Source organism: Chlamydotis macqueenii, chromosome 1 (assembly GCF_036417535.1).
Source record: "Chlamydotis macqueenii isolate bChlMac1 chromosome 1, bChlMac1.mat, whole genome shotgun sequence".
Lineage (NCBI taxonomy): Eukaryota > Metazoa > Chordata > Aves > Otidiformes > Otididae > Chlamydotis > Chlamydotis macqueenii.
Window position 1 is genome coordinate 192,327,606 of NC_141556.1, and position 18,665 is coordinate 192,346,270.

General features: G+C 36.3%; 1 long non-coding RNA gene across 1 annotated transcript in view; it reads left to right on the forward strand.

Moving 5' to 3' along the window:
• Positions 1-9,655: 9,655 nt before the first annotated feature.
• The window catches only part of LOC147602367 (uncharacterized), a 34,702-nt gene continuing 25,692 nt past the window's right edge, over positions 9,656-18,665 (forward strand). Inside the window, exons 1-3 of the long non-coding RNA XR_015257833.1 lie at positions 9,656-10,507; positions 12,102-12,276; positions 13,758-13,854. This is a non-coding gene — a long non-coding RNA (uncharacterized LOC147602367). The remainder of the gene's footprint in view (positions 10,508-12,101; positions 12,277-13,757; positions 13,855-18,665) is intronic.

Genomic DNA, 18,665 nt, shown 5'->3' on the forward strand with positions numbered 1-18,665 from the left:
AGACCGAGGTCATATGGAGCTCTCGGTCTCAACGAGCATTTCTGTCTCAGGCCGAAATAGCTGGAGTGTTTGATGGTAGCTTTTGAATCCATGTTGGCCTCTTTTCCTCGAGCGTGAGCTGCGAGGAGCTCAACATCAGCGGCATTTAGGTCAGTGCTCTGCTTCAGTTACGTCAAGAAGGCTGTCAGCACGGAGCAAGCCAGCCCGGTCCCCGGGGCTGGAGGGTGGAATGAGTCAGGAAATTGTTTTAGTGATAGCATGGAAAATGCCTTCTCTTGCTGCCTGCCTCTGCTTTGCTAACACCTTACTCTTGGTTGCGTTTTTCAAAAGCGCTTAGCATTGTATGATTTACATCATGAAATAATCTGTTAGTATGATGGCTCCGTTGTAACATCCGTAATCTGGCTTTTTGCTGGAGTTATTACTTTAATTTGTACAACAATATTTTGAAATGTGGATGAATATGTGACTGTATTTTGATCTACTGGAGGAAGTTGTGTGCCTGACTGGAGAAAGATTGTGATGAAACTTGGTCATAATTTTGTGAGGAGTACTTTTTTTTAGATTGATCTTGGGTTTTGATTCATTAGTGCTGTCATTGTGGAGAATGTATGTTTTCTGTGTACTTTCATCAGGAGTGTAAAGTGCTTTTGGATATGTTGTGTAGGAGAAGGAACTGACTGGCTCTACAGCCATTGAGACTACATACACATCAAATGCAGTGTGTGTATTTAATATCTTTCCCAGTTGCTCTTTTTGACTGTTAAAAGTGGTTGAATAATGCAATCCACTGAGTAAAGTGAAGTAGTTTCATTAAGTAGTTGTATGCTTACAATGATTTTTCTCATGACGTTTTAGGAGTCTCTGAGTATTGTGTTTTTAGCTCTAGTAATACTCACTTATGTTTAAAATACAGTGTTTGGATGTATGAAAAATAACATATGTTCTGTTTATTATCTTCAATAATAAAATTTTAGCTAGTTTTCATTGTAGTTTAAGTTTTACTTTTCCTGGGGCTGACTAGGGTCCATTGTTTTGTTTTGGGCTTCCTCCAAGCATAAGCTTTTGTTACGAGTGTATATTGTCTAACAGATGATGTGGTAAAAGATGTTTGTGTGTGTCTGTATGTTTGTGCTCTAGAATGATTAAGTAGACATTTTTCCTGCTTGTTAGCATGAGCTGACTTTGAAGAACTGACTCTGATCAGTTAGAATTCATTACTCTGCTGTTAAGATTTTTAAAGCTACCTAATGCCTCCATTTTCTGTTTTGTCTCCCCCATCCTCCTCCCTAGGTTTTTTGTAACAGTAAGTTAACTTATATTTCAGGACAGACTTTTTAGTAGGGCCTGTAGCAATGGGACAAGAGGTAAAGGTTTTAAAATAGAAGGAGGTAGATTCAGACTTGATATAAGGAAGACATTCTTTACAGTGAGGGTGGTGAAACACTGGAACAGGTTGCCAAGAGAGGTGGTAGATGCCTTTTCCCTGGAAGCATTCAAGGCCAAGCTGGACAGGGCTCTGAGCAATCTGATCTGGTTGGAGATGTCGCTGCTCCTTGCAGGGGGGTTGGACTGGATGACCTTTGAAGGTCCCTTCCAACCCTAACCATTCTAGGATTTCAGGTATATTCTATATAGTGTTAAGTAATGTGGTATAACTTACTGGTATTCCTCCTTCTCTCATCCCTGACATTCAGGTTGAATAAAGGTCCAAGAAGGACATGGACCAGTTGGAGAAGGTCCAGAGGAGGGCCACAAAAGATGATAAAAGGGCTGGAGCACCTCTCCTATGAGGACAGGCTGAGAGAATTGGGGCTGTTCAGCCTGGAGAAGAGAAGGCTCCGGGGAGACCTGATAGAGCCTACCTCAAGGGGTCCTACAAGAAAGATGGGGAGAGGCTGTTCAGTAGGGCCTGTTGCAATAGGACAAGGAGTAATGGTTTTAAAATAGAGGGGGGTAGATTTAGATTAGAAATTAGGAAAAAAATTTTTACAATGCGAGTTGTAGAACACTGGAACAGGTTGCCCAGAAAGGTGGTAGATGCCCCATCCCTGGAAATGTTCAAGGCCAGGCTGGATGAGGCTCTGAGCAACCTGATCTAGTCAGGGATTTCCCTGCTGCTTGCAGGGGGGTTGGACTAGATGATCTTTGAAGGTCCTTTCCAACCCTAACCATTCTATGATTCTATGAAAGGAAAGCTTGGGTCAAAGAAAGAATCCAGACCTGAGTTTTTCCAGGTGCTTGAAGAAGAGAGTTTGCATGCTGGCAAAGAAAAGAAACTGACGTTTTTCATCCCACAATACAATAGAACTTCATTTGGCCTGAACAAAACAGTCCTAAAGTAATAATTACTGCATGATGCAAACTCCAGAGTCACCAGGAATTGGTTTAGGTGTTCCAGATGTGGACTGGTAATGACTTTGGGATTCAGTTAGGCTATTTGCTCAAACATTGTTTCTCCAGCATGTTGTGTCAGTTTGACTAGATTTGGTTCACATGTAACTAACAATGTATGAGCACATGGCTTACTTCTGGTGTTATTGACTTCCATCTTTACCCTTTTAAACTGTATTTTCTCACCACAGGAAGAGTGGAAGGGTTTTCTGATACAGTTTTTGAAGCTGCTTTGGTTGAGGCAAGTGAACATAGACATCTGCTTTATCTTTTTGAATCAGGATATCCTCTTGTTGAACTCTGTTTTCAAGCATAATGTGCTAACTTGGTGATTACATCTGCAGTAAAGACTTTAAAACAGTTTAAGTATTACTTAATTTTAATTTACTACAATATTTCTAAAAGGCACTTTCTGTGACTGAAGTCTCTTTGAGCATGTAGTGTAACAGGAAAAAAAAACCCACCTTTTTTTTTCTGTTAATATGTTCAATACAGAGGAGAAAAATTAATCATATAAAGGCTCCCCCTAGCCCCCAAAGTGAACTCTAAAATGAGTGTTATTTAAGGCTTGAGATATACATTGTTTTTAGAGTAACATATCTATACCAGGAATCATTATCTGGAAAATAAATTACAAATGTTGGGGAAATAATGTTCAGGGCATATATTTAGAAGATTATACTCAGGCTGAGAACATATGCTATTCATGTGTGTCTTCTAAAAATATTTTCACATGCAAATTACACACCCATTGGCTGCTTGCTTCTAACCAGATTGTTGCTGCATGATGGTCCCTGAGAAACTGAATGTGGAGTAGGAGGTACCAACTGAAAACTTTTGCTCTGAAGGTTTTGTTTCTCAGGTTTTATGTTTGCTTGGCCTTCCTTTTTCTAAAAACTAAGAGAAGAACATCAAAATGTAAATTTGCAAAGTGCCATTTTGGATATGTAGGAAGAATACAGTAACTAATTACATGTATATGTCTTTCTCTGTTTAATGCTTAAACATGTTATTAATGTTCTGTGGTTAAATATATACCACAAGAAAGCTTAGTCACAGTAATCTCAATTTTGATAATTTTTGTGTATATAAAGTCAAGATTACTGTAATTGTAAATTTTCTTGCATTTTATAAGTAATTTCAAGTCCACAAACTACAAACATTACAGATTGTAATGTATACATGTAGTGTCCTTTGGCTGTTGCATCACAGTATTTTAACCAAAGAGGAGAAGATGGTTTTTGAGACAGAGGTTATAAAATCAGTAGTTAAAACATGAGGCCAAGTTCTTTTTTTGTCAACTGCTATCTGTTTAAACCCTTTTTATGGAGTAAAAACCTCTTGTAAGAGACTTTTATGACTTCCTCCTGCCACTCTTTTGAAAATAAATGCTACATTCTTTCCTTACTATTGTGTCTATAGCCTTGGCAGAGCAGGAGAAATCTATTCACTGCTCTGAGCTAAGGTTAGACTTTTTTTTTTTTTTTTTTTACCTTGTTTCTTAAGAGTGGCTCTTATTCTGTTATCCTTAACAGGAGCATATTCTTTGCTCTGTAGCAAAGAGAAACTGAACACTTTAGGCCTGATGCAGTGTTCTCAGAAATCATTGCAAAGATTTCCATTTGGGAATTGCAGTTGGCCTTCAAAAGACTGTTTCTTAATTTCCATTGTATTATTTGAGTTATTTTACCTCCCTATCCTACAGCCTGTAGGCTTCTGAGTCCATTCCAGTAGGGAACAATAGTCAAAACTTAGTAGCTTTTGGGTTTTCAGAAATGAATTATTTTCAGCAATATTTCTAGTGAGAAAGTATCAATGATGAAATGTAGCTTCAGAAACCCATGTAAAAATGGCTGATGTTAGTATGATCATGGTCGCTGCGTTGTTCACTTCTGCCCTTCGGATTCCTCCAATAGGTTACCTTTCTGTGGCATCATGGGGTTGCACTGCTACTCCTAGTGCAATTCAGCGTAAATAGAAGATACATTTGAATGTTGATGGAAGAAATTGAATTGGACCCAGTATGAGATAATATAACAACAATCAAACAAAATTCATGACTCTGTGAAGGTAAAGATCTTGGCTAGCTTGATTATAAAGGTAAGGATTTTAAATGTGGAAGTTTGGAGATATATTGGTTAAGAGACATGAAAAATAAAAAGGCTTAGAGCAAGCAACGTGTTTTTGAAATTAAGTGAACAAATAATGGATAATATTTGATGCTTAAATATGATTTGTTGGTTTATGGTCTCATACTGTTGTTTTGGGTTTTTTTTTAATTGGTCTTTAAAGGCTGTTTAGATTTGACTCTCCTTTTTCTTTGGCTTCTAGACTAACTTGCTGCTTTTATGCATAAAAGTCTGAGATTTCTAAGCAGTTCTTTTTTCTTAGTTGTCATTATAGTTTTAAGTTATTGACTTATGGCAGAATTCAAAGACATTTTATCAGTAAAGTGATTCATTAGATTTGATTTCCAGCCATAGCAGCTGAAGGCAGTGTTTTACAGGACTTAGGAAAATTGGGATGATGTAAAATGTGCTGTTTCTCTTTTGTGTGTATTTATTAAGGGAAATCAACTCCAAATTACATCTATGCAGGTATACAATATTTGATGTAACATATAACTCTTTAAAAAAGGATCTAATTGTTTCATTCTGTTTTCAAAGTAATTTTAAAGGCCAGCTGTTTTGTTTTCTTGAAAATAAGCAGTAATCAAACATATTAATTAAAGTTGAACCCTTGTGACTTTTGGAAAAAGTGTCTAAACATCTTGCCTGCAGAACTTGCTTCAGATGTTAGCAGAATGAAGAATATTAAGTAACACACTTGCTGTCCAGGAAATGAACCAGTTCTTTTTACAATCTATAACATGCCTCAAGATATTTTTCATGTATTCCAGTTTCTGGTGCTTTCAAATAGAAGTCGTCTCTTCAAGTAAACTGATGCTGTGTTGGTAAGATGGCAGTCCATGCTGACAAAAAGGAGGAGTAACAATATATTTCCTGAGAAGTTTGAAAGTGACAGATCATCCATTCTTACTTATCTAGTTATACTAATATATTGTTGCCTATTAATTAGAGACTTTTCCTTCTGGTACTTATAGACACTTGAGATAAATTTTACTACCATTATCTTGTGGTCCCTTTCATATTTAGTCTTGGATTTTTTTTGTACTCCACAATCCCATTTAGAAAAAAAATTCTGTATACAGATGCTAGCACCATTATAGCCACTGACGCTATGCATGCGCAGAGGCTTCAGTCGCTGGCTTCTCTTTCTACTAAGTGCTGTACAAATGCAAAGAAAGACTTAGGGTTATTTTGAAGAGTTTAAAAATACCTGTCCCTTCTCATCTTTCTTTAATTGCCAACATATTGCATGCTTCCCTGATTTTTCATAGAATTGCATGAGTCTAGATTGTTTGTTAAACTTGATGGAACTGATTCTGTGTGAACTTAAATATGCCTCTAAGCCTTGCAAAATCTTTCCTGTTTTTGAATTATCCTTTGGTGTTTTTTTAATGTCTGAAAACGTAGTATCAGGCTGGGACTTAATGTGTATTTGTGAAACAGCTAGTAAATCTGATGGTATGAATTCATGCCTTAGGTAGGGTTAATCAAAGAAAATAATTTGTCTTTATGGAGTGTAGGACATAGATATTTTTATATGTCAGTTTTTATTTTGTGGTGATGCTGAAAGGCCACATCATGATTGAGTTTTGTTACACTGGTTGCTCTAAGAATACATGTGGTTCTTCACCCCCAAAACCCAAACATTGTGAGCCCAGAGACCATTATCCTTCTCTAAAAAATAAATACATGTTCTTTAAAAAAATCCCTGAACTGTTTGTAGAGCACTTTTCTATAATTCTTAGGTCCTATGTTGGCAGGGGATGTGGGGGGGTGGATGGGAGGGATGGCAGCAGTGACAAAAAAATGACATCTTTTTTTTCCTTGGAGACTAAAATATCAGTAGTTCAACTTCTAGCTGAAACCAAAATATTACCGCCTTCTTGTTTGCTGATGTAAATTTATCACCCCTCTCATTCTCATGTGTTGCAACCTACTGGCCTTTTAAATGCATCTAATTATATGTACTCTTCTCTGTCAATCTCTCAACCTTTCTTTATACTTTAAAATTAGAGATAATATGTTCCAAAGCTGTGATAATGTTCAGTAATTGTTCTGCATAAAGCATAATTTCTACTTTTGCCTTTAGAACAGAAGGGAATGGCTGTAATTGTCCTTTTCAGTCTGATAGTGCTTTTTCCTTATATCAGAAATGTTATTAACTAGCCACACTGGTAATTTTCATATAAGCTGTAGTGTTTTAATGTCAAAGTTTTTGAGGTGTGCTGATGTCATGTCATCTGTATACTAATGTTGTTCTCGGTATACAATACAGTATAATTCACATTTGCAACTTTTTTTTTCCTTTTTTCTTTCTTCTTTTTTTTTTCTTTGGTTTGTTTTCTAGTCAAAGTTGTTAAGAAAGTAGTTTTGCACCTTGGCCAAAACTTAAAACCAACCATCTGCTTTTTATATGGAAGCAGTACCTAGCAAGGTTTGGGTGTATCTCTCTTTGTAAGATATCACGAGAGCATCTCCTTGCACTTTGCTCACTCTTCCCTCAGGCAAGGTCTCAGGACAGTGACTTGTTACTCAGTAGTCAGGTATTGAGCTTCCTGTCTTAACTAGAATGCCAAATACTGTACAAGGTTCCACAAACATGGAAATACAGTTAGTTTTGTTGCAAACAAGTATTCTTTAGTAAAATTTTACTTTCTAAAACACGAAAGCAATATAGTTTGGTATTAAAAAGGAACTTAAGTAGAATAAATTATTCAGCTTTCTTAATCAGAAAAATATTCCATATTTATTGACAAAACTATAAAATAAAGACATTGAAGGTGAAAATTTTCAAGGTGAAGATATTCTGTCAGTTTGTAGATCTACCTTATCTCTAATTTTTGGCTTTACAATTGCTTGCTTGATTCATCTCTCTTGCTGCTTCCTGCCTGCATCTTTCAGCCATGTCCCTTTCATGATATGTGGCTGATGCATATGCACCATCATGTGACCTAACTTCTGCCACTTAGACACTGGCGGGAAAGTTTGCTGAGAGGTCTAAATGTAACTTTTTCTGTGGCTAATTAAGAGTAAAATTCCTGGAGTACCCTACACTTAAAGAGCTAGTACCTCAGGTCAAATAGGGACAGGCCCTCCATGCAACCTGGCATCATCAGTGGCTATTGAGAAATGCTTGGGGAAGGCATGTAAATAATGTCTTGAACTGTAGAATTCAAAGGTTTTCAGTGTATTTTTTTTTTTAATACTGGTGTTTAAAAATGCCTTTCAGATAGGCCTAAGAGCAAGGTTATCAAAGCTGCTAAAGTCAATGTATTTCTTTCTATATATCCTGCTGCTGTTTACTTCTTGTTGATGCTCTTACCACTTAAGTAACACTTTCATGGTTTACAGTAAAGTGTCCACAGTAGACAAAAATGATAATGAAATCCTGATAAATTAACAAAGTAAATAAAAATATTATTTTCTCTTTCAGTTGTGTTAAAAAACCTTAATTTTAATTATGTTGTATTAATACCTGAAGTTATTTACAATGGCAGGTAATAAATGTTTAAATAAAATCATTATTTAGAAGATGAATTTTTCTTCTCTATTTACTTAATGTGGCAGAGTTCATATATTGCCACACAGCACAGAGAAACTGTTACTGTATTTCATGCTTCGGAACAGAGGGACATTTTTGAATTAATATAAGGCAAACTTCTTTTGTAATTCAGCTTGAGTTGTTGGGTAATCATGGTTTTATAAAACATTTCAACTTTTTTTTTTCTTTTAAGGTTTGGGTTGTTTAAGTGATTTTTTTTTTTTTTTTTAATTAGCAATACTGTACCATATTACATCACTTCTTCATGCATGAAAGAAAGCTGTAAACTTGAATACAAACCCAAAATGGAGATCCTTATTAGAGCAGAATTAGAGGAACAAAACAAAACTGCGGTACTAAAGCAGAGGTTCCCAAACTTACTCTGCTGAAGTTCAGTCACTGACATTGATGATTAAAACTGTTGGTGCCAATGGTGTTAATTTCTCTGATTTTATAGGTGTCTCTCAGAGCAGGATCTCTATCCTACATTCATCAACCTGTGAAACACACCTGAAACCAACACCAGCTCTGTGCTTCCTGCCTCACTTACTGGTTTATCACCCCCCTGCTTCACTCCATCCTATTCTCATATATCAAAATCTACTCACGTATAGCAGGCCCACTTCAAAATTGCTCTCAAAACAGTACTGCTTAAAAGAGGTTCAAAGTGAAATTAAAGTGTGAAACTGATTACAGGTGTAGCTGGAAAGTACTATAATGTGCCAGACTTGGGTATAATGTATGGCAAGTAACTGGTCCCACAAACCCTTCTGCAGATAACTAATCCTATCAAAGGTGGTTGAGTGCATTTGATCAAGGATTACATGCAATTAGTGGTCTGCAAGGTTAAAAGTACGACCTGTATCATTAGTTAGTATTCACATTTTAATGCTGCTTTGAGCAGAAGGTTGAACTAGATGACCTCTGAGGTCTGTTCCAACTAGAATGATTTTATTATTATCACACTTGTATTATGCAAATAGATATTTCATTTATAAAAACCATATGAATTGAATAAACTAAGCTCTAGCAAATCATTGCAATTATTTTATCTGTTGCATCATGTAGCATGGAGCTGCAAATTTGACCTAAGTTTAAGATTTAAAACAGTCGCAGAAATACACCCGTGTGTTTTTGTCTATTGCATCAAATTCCTTCTATACAGTTTTATATCAGATTGAATTCCTTGTACAGGAATTCCTTCCTAGCATTACAGTTGACTCGGTTCCAATTCTGGAACTAGTCCAGAGTAGAGTGCCTGAATATTTGATGTTTTATGTGCAGTTGAGCTGTGTGAGTGGACTTAAGCTTGCTCTGCCTATTTCGGGTACCGCTAGCACTGAGACTACAGTAACAAAGCCACCACTGCAGGACAGCATTGATGTTAGCCTATGAAAGGCTTGAGGTCCTAAAAACTTTCCAAAGCAAGGACTCAGAATATGAAAGGGCATTCTTATATTTAAAAAAACAAACAAACAAAAACCACACCCAAACCCACCACCCTCGAAAAACCCCCAAACCACACCACTTAGAATATACTATGTAAATTCTGAATTTATGTAGATGTTGAGACAGAACTGATTGAGTTTAATACACAACATAGGTTAAGTGAATATTAAGATGAACAGTATTTTTGATTAACAGTAGTATGATCCTTCTCATTAAGATATGCGAGGAATTCATATGGATTTCCTTCCTGTGTTTGGATAAAAATTGTACTTACTGATACCTCTTTAACTGCTCTCATTTAGCATTGTTAATTATTTACTTTTAAGCAAGAATTTGGTGTTGAGGGAGGAAATGTCAAAATTAGTGGCTGTAAAAGGCCAATCACTTTCATATGCATGTGACCAGAAATGTTTTTATGTAATATTTTAGCCCTTCCAAATATGTGAATTGACCACAGTAACAGAATACAGTTGTTGTTGTGTCTTACTGCTAGCAGTGTATTTCAGGGAAATACTCGGTTACTCGTACGCTCTTATTTAAAAAGAAAACAAGGATTGTAACATAGTAAGTAAAGTGTTAAGGACTTGACAGGTCTTCTGGACTTTTAGGGAGTACAGAAAGTATCTAAAAGGAGTAAGGAGAAGTGGAGTAATTTCTTTATGCTACTCTCTACCACAAAGGAGATTGTGGACATTTATTCTTTTCAAATAAAGTTGATAGGACATTATCTGATTATTGGATTAGAGAATCAAAAGCTTGAATGCTAGAATGAAGTGCTAAAGGCCCCTAAGTTATAAGAACTTGATGCAATTCATTCATTCAGCAGTTCTAAAGGATGAAGTGGCTGATATGCTAAGAAGAATGCCTCTCGTTAGGATGAGACGCTGTGCCAGAAAACCGGAAGCTATCGAGTGTTGTATGTACCATACTTTTAAACTGAACACGAGGAACAGATCTGGAATTTGCAGACCAAGGACTCATACTTTAATGCCAAGTAAGTAGATTTGAATACTAAATGGTTAGTCAAGTAGTTCTCTGAGAACAAGATCTAACTGCCTGGTTTCCGATGCAGTTGATTCTTAGAGGTAATGAAGAGTACCAGCTGCAGCTGGGGTATGTATAAGACGTGTCTCTTCTGGGTGTGTGTTTGTTCTCTAATAAGTTGGGCATATGCTGCAGCCTTTATTTTAGTTTAGGCAGTTTTGGGGATGGTCTTTTCTGTCCACCTTCCCACTTGGGATTCTGAAATCTCTGAGTTCTTATTAACCTGTAAATTACTTTTGAATTTTCCTCTTTGACAGAACTGTTTGAAATCAGGTAGCAGGTTCAAAAGTTAGAAAGGGCCAGGCAATAAGCTAGGGAGACATAATAAACAGCATTAATATCTTCTGTCTTTAGTTGTCTAAACAATGGTCTAAGTTGCCTCTGTTGTTAGTGGAACAGAGACACACACCCACATATATATATTCATATACTCATGTGCCACGTGTAGTTCATCTCACCTTCTTAAATTCACAGCGTATGGCCTCTGGCAGGAAACTGTCTCTGTAACCCAGGCAATTTTGGTGTGGCCCTACAGGCATTGACTTTTGGTGCAATTGAGGAGATGGCAAACTGTGATGCAGAGATGGAAATGAAAGTTAAAGTAGTTAAAGAACACCCTATACTACTTTCAGTGGCAAAGTTGATCTTCTAATTTACACTTCAGTGACAACAGTAGTTTCTGAAGTGATGACATTTGTAGCTGCAATTACCTATGTGCTCTTGATTCCTTATTTCCCCTCCTGTTGTGTTAGCACAGTCATTTGTGTCGTCATGCAGTGACTTGGATCAGAAAATTAATCCTGACTTTGAGAGGAGTCTATGACAAGCAGCAATTTTTAACCCAAGTTATTTCCTCAGTACGGTACAGCAAGTGGCCCCACCAGTGGATACATCTGCACAAATGAGGCTGTGGCACAAGGACGAGAACAAGCAGCAGAAGGGTCATCTCTGCTTGAATTCTCACTTCTTACCAAAAATACATGTTCATAAAATTATGCCTCTAGAATCTACCTTGGAAGTAATTAATCTTGTCCTCAAATAAGCACCTGAAGTAAAATACTACATACATTCTGTAAAATCAGAGAAAGTTATGAAGAACTTGAGGGCAGTTTTCTAAGGCTGGATATATTAGCATAATGTCGTTTGGTATTTGCAGTTACAAAATAATTCACAGTGGAAGGAATAACTTTACTTGAAGATCTTTCTAAATTAGATGTAAATGTTCTGCAAAAAGACATGTATTGTTATAGATGCCCTAGTGAAAACTTCTTTGCAGTGTGCCCACCGTAAAAGAAACAGCCCTAAAATTTACATAAATGATGCTCCACAGTAACATTAAATGGAACTTCCTTACGTGGGAATTTCTGCTCAGAAGAACTGTCTGTCTGGTTTAATTGCAAGAGTCATTTATACTTACTGTATCAATCAGTGCATATACGTATCCTCCATGTGGTTTTTTTAATGCTATTGATAAAAAGTTCTTGAAAACTAAGTAAACTCACTAAATTTACACAAAATAAAGCCTCTGTATTTCTTGCTTTCAGTTCAATTTCTTCAGATTATCTGTACGCTTTCAGTAATGGCAGTACTTTCATTCTGCCATTTGGAGGAGCCTGTGCCACAGAATAATGATCTGAAGAAAGCTCACTTATTTGCAAGGAAGAGTCTTCATTTGGGAAATAGGACTGATGCAGCTAAGAGGTGCTTTGTCAAGTTCAGGTAAGAACTTTTTCTTTGTTATTTTTTTTAATTTTACTTATTTGGTTTTTGGTAGGCTGGCATTTTGTTTAAATTAGCACACATGCAGTGTCACATCAGAGCCTGTCAGCCTTTCTGTTGGTCATTTGACACGTAAAGTATCCCAAAATGAAAAGGCACAGGCAGTAGCACTCATACTTACATGATGTGTGGAGGGAAATTGTTGTCTGGAAAATTATTTTAGCATAATTTATTTTCTCTGGAGAACCTGTTGAGGATGGAGATTATGATGATTGTAACGACACAATTCCCTTTTGCTACGAGTTCTCTTTCAGAGTTTTCTTACATGTTTCTTTATTTTCTGAATTCAATATTTTGCTAAGCCAGAGTTGTTGGTTTGGATTTTAGTGTTAATAACTAAATCTTAAATCATTCAGAGGAAATAAAAAGGAAGTCATAGTCAGATTTTCACAAGTTGGAATATCTTCAAATTTTCTATGTAAAAAAACCCCAGCTTTTGAATTTTTTTGCCAGTCAGAATTATTTTCTAAAATGGATCCCTAAATCTTGGCATAGTAACTCTGGATGAGGATTTAATTTTGAATGAATGGTTACTGTATGTTGTGTTTATTTTTTTCTAGACATCCAATTATTTTATAACATAATAATGACTTCAGAATTTGGCTTATAGTCATATTCTGCGTAGGAATTGTAAGCAATGTATATTCAATACGGAGTGTTAACAGTAGAATAATAAAATAATTACAAATATTTCAACAGGAACTTCAATTTCTTTTCCTATGTTCTCATTGCAAACTGCAGGGGTTCTCTCACTGGCTGTGGGCTTGGTGTTTCACTGCTGGTTGGAACAACTGGTAATTTGGAAAAACAAAACAAATAAAAAAACCCAACTAAATTGCTTCTTATCAGAAAGGCTGAGTAGTTTGTCAGCCTTTTCAGTGGTGCACACAAAACTAGAACCTTTTTATGACACCTGTCTGCTTTCTTGCTAAATTACTAGATCACTTGCATATGTCAAAATATGTCTTTATAGAGGCATATATGATCTGAGAAGCCTTAGCAATGCCACTTGTCTTGCTAAAAATCCTACGGAATGAAAAGTACTAGATTTAAAAAACTTAAGACTATCATATCTTTTGGGTCCAGAAAGAGAGGCTCCTGTTCTGCAAGTTTTTGTGCATACGCTTAACTTTATATCAATGTCATCCTTGTGCAGTACTGATGCTGAAGAACTTCAGTGACATAGAAAGAACAGTACTTCTTTAGTGTAAACTGAAGCTTAATAGGTTTTCTTGGTGGAGAGAATGGCTTCTGGTAGTACATGAAGTCAAACTGTTATTATTAAACACAGTTCCACAGAAGCCAGGGTGGGACAAGTGTAAAACATAAAGCAAGTTCAATATTATTTGATAATAATGCTTATGATGTCTATCATATGGACACTGAGAGCAGTGAGTGTATTTTTCTTCTGAATCTTTCAGCAGTACTATTATTGTTACTAGCACAACATCCTGTACATGGACGAAATTGGGTTTTCCTCAAAGCATAAACAGAGTCCTGTATCTGAAGAGTAAGAAGGTAAGGTATTTTAGATTACATTATTTGAGTAAGCAGTTAAAAGTAATTTAAATGACTTTTAATACACACAAATGCATACAAAAATACTTGATTTATCATACATCAAGAAGTCTCAGATGAATTATATCAGTTTGTTTGTTGTTTTTCCTTTTTATCACATGGGTAGAATTTCTGAAAGTATTCAGCTCTGCTTTCTAAATGTGTTTTCCTTGAAATCAATGAGATGACCTGAGTGGGAATAAAGGTTGGTTTATCCTTAGTGAGACAAGTTAAGTCATCACTAAGTGATTTTGAAGTCCCATCCTTGAAATACTAGGTCTTTGACATTCAGTGGGATGAGAGTCTCAGAACAGACTGACTACTGGGAACCCCCAAGCTACAGTTCAAGTAAATAACTTCTTTGGAGGAGGAACCTAAAGGTTTCTTCTTTTTTAAATTATGATAATTAAGTGGCAAAGGGTGCAACTCAAACTATAAATATTTTCCACTTACATTTAAAATAGATATGCCTGTATTTGTGAGAGGATTTGTTAGTTACAATTTGAGCATTATATAGTTATCTAACATTTCAGCAGTACTGTTTCTGTAGAGAAACTGGCATAGAATATGAATGTCTACTTCTATTCCCAGCCACATTTTTTATCTTGTTTTCCAACACGTAGCTATGAGTATGTAGCTAGTTCAGCTACTGCAATTTCCATTTGCAAAGACAGAGGTGTCTTTTGGTAGTGCATGCATAATTTAGAAGTAACAGCTTCTATACTGGAGTAAGTGTTAGGGGCTCTTGGTTTGGGATTAACTTGTTTTTTTTCCTGCTCCACCTGGTCCCCGCTTCCTCCAGGGAAAGGGTAGCTGTTTGTGTTGCAACAGCCCAATGCGGTTTGTAACCTAGAGCCTTAAAGTCACTCGGAACTGGTGCTGCTTTGCTTTTATTTCTGCTCTTGGAAAGTACAGTGGTGCAGCAGGTATTGCTGCCTCAGTAATGGAGGAAGGAAACTTGGAGAGGAACAGGGTGTGTGATTGCAACAGGAACTGTTATGGCCATCTCCAGGAATCTGTCCTAGTTTATCACCCGAGGTCCTCTTTCTCTCTCTGTTTTGAGGGGGAGAGGCAAGGGAGAAGGTGGAAAATAGTTCTGTAATTGGTAGGAAAGTAGCAAGAGAATTCTATTTAAAAAGCAAAAAGTTTTTCTTCTGCATTATAGTGTTTTATAGAGAAAACATTAAAACTTTAGGGATTATTTTAAGACTCACCCAATTTCAATTATAGACTTATGTCCTTGCCTTTTTCAAAACCAGAAAGATGCTGTAGAAGATCAGTATTCTGAGATCAAGAATAAAAATGCAAAGTATTTTAAGGAAAAAAAAGATTACAACAAATCAAAGAAGTACATGTATGACTTTTAAAAAATGTTTCACTTCAGTGAACAATTAATATCAATGAGATATTTAGGGGTTTCTATGTTCAGTTCTGTAGGCTGTATAGACTGTGAGAGAAAGAGGTGCATCTGAAGCAGATCACGTGGTTTAAGAAAGTAAGCAAGTGTTCCTCATAAATAATTGCTTAAACAAAACTATTAAAATACAAGTGTTTTCATAGTAGTTCTTTAATTAGTTTAAGTAAGTGGAAGAAATATCATGTGCTTGTAATAAGTTGCATATTTCTTCAGGGATAATGAAAAATAGAGAATTTTTTTTTTTGCCCTAGAAGTTTTAGTAACCCTTGTAACTCTTGTCACAGGTATCCTAAACAATTGAGGGCAAATTTCTGTACCTCTTGAATTTGTAAAGTTATATAAAATCTGAGCAACAGTTGCTAAGTGTTCTTGATAATTTAAAAAAAAAAAATCACACAGCAGATAACACATTCAATCTTAGAAAAGTGACAAAGTGACATCTTTTAAGAGACAGTCCATATCACTGTAGGTATGTAAGTGCTGTTAGCACTGTAAATTAGAAGCATGGTTTCTCAGCAATATATAAGCTAGCACACTGATGTATTAGCATTATGGAATATCTTTGTTCCATTTCTCTTTGGAACACAATTAGCTTCCTCTCCCCTATCTGAGACATATCTTCCCTTGTTCTTGGGGTTTGTGATCCAAGAATGTCTGAGAGAGTGCTCATTGGCTGTGAGAGCTGATGTTAAGCCCTAAGGTAAGCTTTATGATGATAGCAGGACTGGATACCACCTAACAAACTATGCTGGTTTTTGTCTCAAGCATCATGACATTCTTTTGAGTGCAGGCCCAGAAATTTGTTGTCCTGATCATCAACATCCAGCTTAAATACTCTCCTCTTGGATCTCACCATTTCAGTGTTGTCATATTGAGCTGGTTGGTTACATTTTTAAAGGAAGATACTCTTCTGCCTTATATGCAATCCGGTTATGGGAGTTTCAGGGTCTTCCAAGACACAGTATCTCATCCCTGATGTGCTTGCCAAGAAGAGGTGATGAACCCTGTGTACTGCCTTGAAGATTAACTTCATTATCCTCCTGTGGAATGGGTAGTTGTCTATGTTAGGTGGTACAGCTTCCAGCCAGGAAGCTGTACCCAATGGCCAGAATAGATACTGGTCTGAAGCACCACGTCTCTTCCAAAGATGATAGAGGCTGCAGCACTGCAGAAGGAAAGAACTAAAGAGGAGTATTTTCTGGGTCAGGAAGAGGATAAATTTTTCTGGGCTTACAGTCCAAGTTATGGAATACCATCTGACAGGATACAAATACTCTACTTGGTATCAAATGAGGACTCCAATCAGCACATCAGAGAGGGACAGTCAGCGACTTGAATTTAATTTTACGCACCACTGTGAATACAGCAGTGATTTAGAGGCCTGACTTTGGGACTCCAGATACTTCGAAAGGATAAGTGGTTCAGTTGAAGGCACTCTCAAATTATAGGGCAAAGTATTTCAGTTTGTAGATGGATGAAGTGCCCTCTGCTTTGGTTTAGGTAAAGACCATGGTTGGAGATGTATTTTTTTGCTAAGTTCTACCAGTTGTTTTCACTACTGCTTCTGGAATTGTTTTATTCTCTAGCTCGTTGATGAATATGATCGTGATTCTTCAAGCAGTATCTGTCTTGGTACAGCCTTCTGCTTCTAAACACTAGGTGAGGGTGTTTACTTTAGGGTCTGACCTGTTTCTGTTACTGCTTTTTCTCTCCTCTATTTTTAGACAGTGTCTTTCATTGCAGCTTGCTGTGGACTAACTTCCTACTGGACCACTGAATCCTGGAGTCATCAGTCATGTATGTTCTCACCTTCCAACCCTGTTTATCTAACTACCCTTCACACAACAAAGGCTTGTGAATAGACTCTTGTATCTCTAGGGGCACAACATAGGGCCAAAGGCAAGTTCTATGTGGAGTGAACTTCCCAGCCATGTTTTACTTAGCAATATATATAGAGATATATATATTGCTTATATATATATAGATATAGATATATCTCCAAGATTAATCTCACCTTAGTAGTAAAGAAAGGAGGACTTCTGAGGATTGGAAACAGAATTTTGGCTGAAGGACTTGGGGAAAAAAGCTTTGGAATCTACAGGAAAAGGAATGATTTTCCTCAGTTTTCCTCTTGACTCTATTGGAAAAATTAGCCCATTGTTAAAAAATTCTGCATGTGTCAAAATGAGCAGTGAAGTTGATTTAAAAGTAGTAACTTACAGTATTGCATCCTTCAAGATGCTTTCTGTAAGTAACAAATATTTTAGATGAAGTTACTTTGTTACAGAATTTAATTGCATTGAGAAATTACAATTCCTACAGACTACAGACTAGGTTTACTGACAGGTCCTTAAAGTGCTCTGTTAACTATTTGTAATGAGATTGATTGTAATGATTGTTTAATGAGATTCTCTGTGTAAGTATTCCCTTCACATTTATTTGTGACAGGATACTACTATTGGAAGGATTGTATTGTTGACTTTTATTTTCAATTTTTTTGTTCTTGCTGAGGCTGACCGACTAGCAAACAAAACAACCAACTTTTAAGTACCTCAATTTGCCACACAGATCCATCCCTAAGATTAGGACAAATTTAAGTTATTAAAAAAAAATTTTTACTTTTTCTTTATATATAACTGATATACCTATCTGTACTTTCTATGTGCTAGTTAGGTCATGGTTGATATAGTTCTTATTCTTAATGAAGCACATACAGTTCACCTTTGATAAGCAAGTTACTACTGTAGATATTTCCCTTTGTCCAAAGATTTCTGGGAGTAGAGGTCTTATTTTTGGAGGAGAGGGAGATAGGGAGACAAAAGTGTGCCTTCATGCTTCATATCATTTTCCTAGTTTACTAAAATATAATTGGTACATTTTCTAGAGTTGCATGTTGTAACTTAAATTTAAATTAATTACTGAGTTTCTGTCCTGCACATGTGCATTTATCTTGACTCTGTTTTGGAAGCTGTTGTAAAACAAGCCATAAGGAAGGAGGAAAATGCATTCTTGTTTTATCAGGTGATTCTGATGTCTCAATTCAGTTGTTTGGGAGATACCATTCATAGTGTCCTAAGGGGAAGATACTAGTAAAAACTTTTTTTTTTTTTTACCTCTTTTCTCCTTTAAGGAATACTTGGGGAAGTAACTAAAGTTTGTTCCTTTAGAAGCAAAAAAAAAGTTGTTTTTTTTTTTTTTTTTAACAGTGCAGCTGGAATTTGCAGATGCTGTTTAAAACAACCGAATAAAGTATAGATAGCGGTGGAAGTACTACTGAGCAGCTGAACTAAAGGGATTTTGCTGGATAACTGCTTGCCTGTTACTGTCATTGGCAAGTCAGAGATAACTCCCAAAG